The 6,609-nt window shown below is 42.9% G+C and overlaps 16 pseudogenes; all 16 read right to left on the bottom strand.

The window, feature by feature from the left end:
• Positions 1-254: 254 nt before the first annotated feature.
• LOC128037662 (5S ribosomal RNA) lies at positions 255-368 on the bottom strand (annotated as a pseudogene).
• Positions 369-549: 181 nt separating this feature from the next.
• Positions 550-667, bottom strand: LOC128037437 (5S ribosomal RNA; annotated as a pseudogene).
• A 467-nt stretch (positions 668-1,134) lies between these two features.
• Positions 1,135-1,248, bottom strand: LOC128037567 (5S ribosomal RNA; annotated as a pseudogene).
• Positions 1,249-1,716: 468 nt separating this feature from the next.
• Positions 1,717-1,830, bottom strand: LOC128037565 (5S ribosomal RNA; annotated as a pseudogene).
• A 181-nt stretch (positions 1,831-2,011) lies between these two features.
• LOC128037633 (5S ribosomal RNA) lies at positions 2,012-2,125 on the bottom strand (annotated as a pseudogene).
• Positions 2,126-2,304: 179 nt separating this feature from the next.
• Positions 2,305-2,417, bottom strand: LOC128037597 (5S ribosomal RNA; annotated as a pseudogene).
• Positions 2,418-3,174: 757 nt separating this feature from the next.
• LOC128037638 (5S ribosomal RNA) lies at positions 3,175-3,287 on the bottom strand (annotated as a pseudogene).
• A 179-nt stretch (positions 3,288-3,466) lies between these two features.
• On the bottom strand, positions 3,467-3,579 carry LOC128037596 (5S ribosomal RNA; annotated as a pseudogene).
• A 178-nt stretch (positions 3,580-3,757) lies between these two features.
• Positions 3,758-3,871, bottom strand: LOC128037612 (5S ribosomal RNA; annotated as a pseudogene).
• Positions 3,872-4,337: 466 nt separating this feature from the next.
• On the bottom strand, positions 4,338-4,451 carry LOC128037661 (5S ribosomal RNA; annotated as a pseudogene).
• Positions 4,452-4,627: 176 nt separating this feature from the next.
• On the bottom strand, positions 4,628-4,741 carry LOC128037564 (5S ribosomal RNA; annotated as a pseudogene).
• Positions 4,742-4,918: 177 nt separating this feature from the next.
• On the bottom strand, positions 4,919-5,030 carry LOC128037665 (5S ribosomal RNA; annotated as a pseudogene).
• A 177-nt stretch (positions 5,031-5,207) lies between these two features.
• On the bottom strand, positions 5,208-5,321 carry LOC128037678 (5S ribosomal RNA; annotated as a pseudogene).
• Positions 5,322-5,791: 470 nt separating this feature from the next.
• On the bottom strand, positions 5,792-5,905 carry LOC128037563 (5S ribosomal RNA; annotated as a pseudogene).
• Positions 5,906-6,082: 177 nt separating this feature from the next.
• On the bottom strand, positions 6,083-6,195 carry LOC128037450 (5S ribosomal RNA; annotated as a pseudogene).
• Positions 6,196-6,373: 178 nt separating this feature from the next.
• LOC128037562 (5S ribosomal RNA) lies at positions 6,374-6,487 on the bottom strand (annotated as a pseudogene).
• Between the last annotated feature and the right edge of the window lie 122 nt (positions 6,488-6,609).

Raw genomic sequence — 6,609 nt, 5'->3', positions numbered from 1 at the left:
TAGTACTACTCTCGCCAAGCACGCTTAATCATGGAGTTCGATGGGATCCGGCATTAGTGCTGTATGATCGCACTGCCAACTTCTTGCGCAATCTATTCATATAAAGGCCGCCTTATCGCAGCTTGCGCCGAATTTAAATGCAATTGACCAAATATCGCTTTCAAATTGTTTATTTCACAAAACGCAAATAACGTAATGAGTTACACCACGCCGAGAAAATGCAACTAAAAAAACATTATATGAAATAAAATGGGAGGGTGCAACACGAGGACTTCCTGCGAGGTCACCCATCCTAGTACTACTCTCGCCAAGCACGCTTAATCATGAGTTCGATGGGATCCGGCATTAGTGTCGGTATGATCGCACCCGCCAACTCTTGCAAGCAATCTATTCATATAAAGGTCACCTTTATCGCAGCTTGCGCCAAATTTAAATGCAAATTCGACCAAATATCGCTTCAAATTGTTTATTTCACAAAACGCAAATAACGAATGAGTTACACCACGCCGAGAAAATGCAACTAAAAAAACATTATATGAAATAAAATGGAGGGTGCAACACGAGGACTTCCTGCGAGGTCACCCATCCTAGTACTACTCTCGCCAAGCACGCTTAATCATGGAGTTCTCATGGGATCCGCAGCATTAGTGCCGGTATGATCGCACCCGCCAACTCTTGCGCAATCTATTCATATAAAGGTCGCCTTTATCGCAGCTTGCGCCGAATTTAAATGCAAATTCGACCAAATATCGCTTCAAATTGTTTATTTCACAAAACGCAAATAACGAATGAGTTACACCACGCCGAGAAAATGCAACTAAAAAAACATTATATGAAATAAAATGGAGGGTGCAACACGAGGACTTCCTGCGAGGTCACCCATCCTAGTACTACTCGCCAAGCACGCTTAATCATGAGTTCGATGGGATCCGGCATTAGTGCCGGTATGATCGCACCCGCCAACTTCTTGCAATCTATTCATATAAAGGTCGCCTTTATCGCAGCTTTACCTCAATTTAAATGCAAATTCACCAAATATCGCTTCAAATTGTTTATTTCACAAAACGCAAATAACGAATGAGTTACACCACGCCGAGAAAATGCAACTAAAAAACATTATATGAAATAAAATGGAGGGTGCAACACGAGGACTTCCTGCGAGGTCACCCATCCTAGTACTACTCTCGCCAAGCACGCTTAATCATGAGTTCGATGGGATCCGGCATTAGTGCCGGTATGATCGCACCCGCCAACTCTTGCAAGCAATCTATTCATATAAAGGTCGCCTTTATCGCAGCTTGCGCCGAATTTAAATGCAAATTGACCAAATATCGCTTCAAATTGTTTATTTCACAAAACGCAAATAACGAATGAGTTACACCACGCCGAGAAAATGCAACTAAAAAACATTATATGAAATAAAATGGAGGGTGCAACACGAGGACTTCCTGAGGTCACCCATCCTAGTACTACTCTCGCCAAGCACGCTTAATCATGAGTTCATGGGGATCCGGCATTAGTGCCGGTATGATCGCACCTCCAACTCTTGCGCAATCTATTCATATAAAGGTCGCCCTTATCGCAGCTTGGCGCCAATTTAAATGCAAATTCGACCAAATATCGCTTCAAATTGTTTATTTCACAAAACGCAAATAACGAATGAGTTACACCACGCCGAGAAAATGCAACTAAAAAACATTATATGAAATAAAATGGAGGGTGCAACACGAGGACTTCCTGCGAGGTCACCCATCCTAGTACTACTCTCGCCAAGCACGCTTAATCATGAGTTCGATGGGATCCGGCATTAGTGCCGGTATGATCGCACCCGCCAACTCTCATGCAATCTATTCATATAAAGGTCGCCTTTATCGCAGCTTGCGCCTCAATTTAAATGCAAATTCGACCAAATATCGCTTCAAATTGTTTATTTCACAAAACGCAAATAACGAATGAGTTACACCACGCCGAGAAAATGCAACTAAAAAAACATTATATGAAATAAAATGAGAGGGTGCAACACGAGGACTTCCTGCGAGGTCACCCATCCTAGTACTACTCTCGCCAAGCACGCTTAATCATGAGTTCGATGGGATCCGGCATTAGTGCCGGTATGATCGCACCTGCCAACTCTTGCGTAATCTATTCATATAAAGGTCGCCTTTATCGCAGCTTGCGCCGAATTTAAATGCAAATTCACCAAATATCGCTTCAAATTGTTTATTTCACAAAACGCAAATAACGAATGAGTTACACCACGCCGAGAAAATGCAACTAAAAAAACATTATATGAAATAAAATGGGAGGGTGCAACACGAGGACTTCCTGCGAGGTCACCCATCCTAGTACTACTCTCGCCAAGCACGCTTAATCATGAGTTCGATGGGATCCGCATTAGTGCCGGTATGATCGCACCCGCCAACTCTTGCGCAATCTATTCATATAAAGGTCGCCTTTATCGCAGCTTGCGCCTCAATTTAAATGCAAATTCGACCAAATATCGCTTCAAATTGTTTATTTCACAAAACGCAAATAACGAATGAGTTACACCACGCCGAGAAAATGCAACTAAAAAAACATTATATGAAATAAAATGGAGGGTGCAACACGAGGACTTCCTGCGAGGTCACCCATCCTAGTACTACTCGCCAAGCACGCTTAATCATGAGTTCGATGGGATCCGGCATTAGTGTCGGTATGATCGCACCCGCCAACTCTTGCGCAATCTATTCATATAAAGGTCGCCTTTATCGCAGCTTGCGCCAATTTAAATGCAAATTCGACCAAATATCGCTTCAAATTGTTTATTTCACAAAACGCAAATAACGAATGAGTTACACCACGCCGAGAAAATGCAACTAAAAAACATTATATGAAATAAAATGGAGGGTGCAACACGAGGACTTCCTGCGAGGTCACCCATCCTAGTACTACTCGCCAAGCACGCTTAATCATGAGTTCGATGGGATCCGGCATTAGTGTCGGTATGATCGCACCCGCCAACTCTGCGCAATCTATTCATATAAAGGTCGCCTTTATCGCAGCTTGCGCCGAATTTAAATGCAAATTCACCAAATATCGCTTCAAATTGTTTATTTCACAAAACGCAAATAACGAATGAGTTACACCACGCCGAGAAAATGCAACTAAAAAACATTATATGAAATAAAATGGAGGGTGCAACACGAGGACTTCCTGCGAGGTCACCCATCCTAGTACTACTCTCGCCAAGCACGCTTAATCATGAGTTCGATGGGATCCGGCATTAGTGCGGTATGATCGCACCCGCCAACTCTCAAGCAATCTATTCATATAAAGGTCGCCTTATCGCAGCTTGCGCCAAATTTAAATGCAAATTCGACCAAATATCGCTTCAAATTGTTTATTTCACAAAACGCAAATAACGAATGAGTTACACCACGCCGAGAAAATGCAACTAAAAAAACATTATATGAAATAAAATGGGAGGGTGCAACACGAGGACTTCCTGCGAGGTCACCCATCCTAGTACTACTCTCGCCAAGCACGCTTAATCATGAGTTCGATGGGATCCGCATTAGTGCCGGTATGATCGCACCCGCCAACTCTTGCGCAATCTATTCATATAAAGGTCGCCTTTATCGCAGCTTGCGCCAATTTAAATGCAAATTCGACCAAATATCGCTTCAAATTGTTTATTTCACAAAACGCAAATAACGAATGAGTTACACCACGCCGAGAAAATGCAACTAAAAAACATTATATGAAATAAAATGGAGAGGTGCAACACGAGGACTTCCTGCGAGGTCACCCATCCTAGTACTACTCTCGCCAAGCACGCTTAATCATGAGTTCGATGGGATCCGGCATTAGTGCCGGTATGATCGCACCCGCCAACTTTGCGCAATCTATTCATATAAAGGTCGCCTTATCGCAGCTTGCGCCAATTTAAATGCAAATTGACCAAATATCGCTTCAAATTGTTTATTTCACAAAACGCAAATAACGAATGAGTTACACCACGCCGAGAAAATGCAACTAAAAAACATTATATGAAATAAAATGGAGGGTGCAACACGAGGACTTCCTGCGAGGTCACCCATCCTAGTACTACTCTCCCAAGCACGCTTAATCATGAGTTCGATGGGATCCGGCATTAGTGCCGTATGATCGCACCCGCCAACTCTTGCGCAATCTATTCATATAAAGGTCGCCTTTATCGCAGCTTGCGCCTCAATTTAAATGCAAATTCGACCAAATATCGCTTCAAATTGTTTATTTCACAAAACGCAAATAACGAATGAGTTACACCACGCCGAGAAAATGCAACTAAAAAAACATTATATGAAATAAAATGGAGGGTGCAACACGAGGACTTCCTGCGAGGTCACCCATCCTAGTACTACTCTCGCCAAGCACGCTTAATCATGAGTTCGATGGGATCCGGCATTAGTGTCGGTATGATCGCACCCGCCAACTCTTGCGCAATCTATTCATATAAAGGTCGCCTTTATCGCAGCTTGCCTCAATTTAAATGCAAATTCACCAAATATCGCTTCAAATTGTTTATTTCACAAAACGCAAATAACGAATGAGTTACACCACGCCGAGAAAATGCAACTAAAAAACATTATATGAAATAAAATGGAGGGTGCAACACGAGGACTTCCTGCGAGGTCACCCATCCTAGTACTACTCTCGCCAAGCACGCTTAATCATGAGTTCGATGGGATCCGGCATTAGTGCCGGTATGATCGCACCCGCCAACTCTTGCGCAATCTATTCATATAAAGGTCGCCCTTATCGCAGCTTGCGCCGAATTTAAATGCAAATTCGACCAAATATCGCTTCAAATTGTTTATTTCACAAAACGCAAATAACGAATGAGTTACACCACGCCGAGAAAATGCAACTAAAAAACATTATATGAAATAAAATGGGGGTGCAACACGAGGACTTCCTGAGGTCACCCATCCTAGTACTACTCTCGCCAAGCACGCTTAATCATGAGTTCGATGGGATCCGGCATTAGTGCCGGTATGATCGCACCCGCCAACTCTTGCGCAATCTATTCATATAAAGGTCGCCCTTATCGCAGCTTGCGCCAAATTTAAATGCAAATTCACCAAATATCGCTTCAAATTGTTTATTTCACAAAACGCAAATAACGAATGAGTTACACCACGCCGAGAAAATGCAACTAAAAAACATTATATGAAATAAAATGGAGGGTGCAACACGAGGACTTCCTGCGAGGTCACCCATCCTAGTACTACTCTCGCCAAGCACGCTTAATCATGGAGTTCGATGGGATCCGCATTAGTGCCGGTATGATCGCACCCGCCAACTCTTGCGCAATCTATTCATATAAAGGTCGCCTTTATCGCAGCTTGCGCCGAATTTAAATGCAAATTCGACCAAATATCGCTTCAAATTGTTTATTTCACAAAACGCAAATAACGAATGAGTTACACCACGCCGAGAAAATGCAACTAAAAAACATTATATGAAATAAAATGGAGGGTGCAACACGAGGACTTCCTGCGAGGTCACCCATCCTAGTACTACTCGCCAAGCACGCTTAATCATGAGTTCGATGGGATCCGGCATTAGTGCCGGTATGATCGCACCCGCCAACTCTTGCAAGCAATCTATTCATATAAAGGTCGCCTTTATCGCAGCTTGCGCCGAATTTAAATGCAAATTCGACCAAATATCGCTTCAAATTGTTTATTTCACAAAACGCAAATAACGAATGAGTTACACCACGCCGAGAAAATGCAACTAAAAAACATTATATGAAATAAAATGGAGGGTGCAACACGAGGACTTCCTGCGAGGTCACCCATCCTAGTACTACTCTCGCCAAGCACGCTTAATCATGAGTTCGATGGGATCCGGCATTAGTGCCGGTATGATCGCACCCGCCAACTCTCAAGCGCAATCTATTCATATAAAGGTCGCCTTATCGCAGCTTGCGCCAATTTAAATGCAAATTCACCAAATATCGCTTCAAATTGTTTATTTCACAAAACGCAAATAACGAATGAGTTACACCACGCCGAGAAAATGCAACTAAAAAACATTATATGAAATAAAATGGGAGGTGCAACACGAGGACTTCCTGCGAGGTCACCCATCCTAGTACTACTCGCCCAAGCACGCTTAATCATGAGTTCGATGGGATCCGGCATTAGTGCCGGTATGATCGCACCCGCCAACTCTTGCGCAATCTATTCATATAAAGGTCGCCTTTATCGCAGCTTGCGCCGAATTTAAATGCAAATTCGACCAAATATCGCTTCAAATTGTTTATTTCACAAAACGCAAATAACGAATGAGTTACACCACGCCGAGAAAATGCAACTAAAAAACATTATATGAAATAAAATGGAGGGTGCAACACGAGGACTTCCTGCGAGGTCACCCATCCTAGTACTACTCTCGCCAAGCACGCTTAATCATGAGTTCGATGGGATCCGGCATTAGTGCCGGTATGATCGCACCCGCCAACTCTTGCGCAATCTATTCATATAAAGGTCGCCTTTATCGCAGCTTGCGCCAATTTAAATGCAAATTCGACCAAATATCGCTTCAAATTGTTTATTTCACAAAACGCAAATAACGAAT

The sequence above is a fragment of the Gossypium raimondii genome, unplaced genomic scaffold (genome assembly GCF_025698545.1).
Source record: "Gossypium raimondii isolate GPD5lz unplaced genomic scaffold, ASM2569854v1 Contig00262, whole genome shotgun sequence".
Taxonomy (NCBI): domain Eukaryota; kingdom Viridiplantae; phylum Streptophyta; class Magnoliopsida; order Malvales; family Malvaceae; genus Gossypium; species Gossypium raimondii.
Note: the sequence above shows the minus strand (reverse complement) of the source record. Positions and strands in the feature narration are given on the sequence as shown.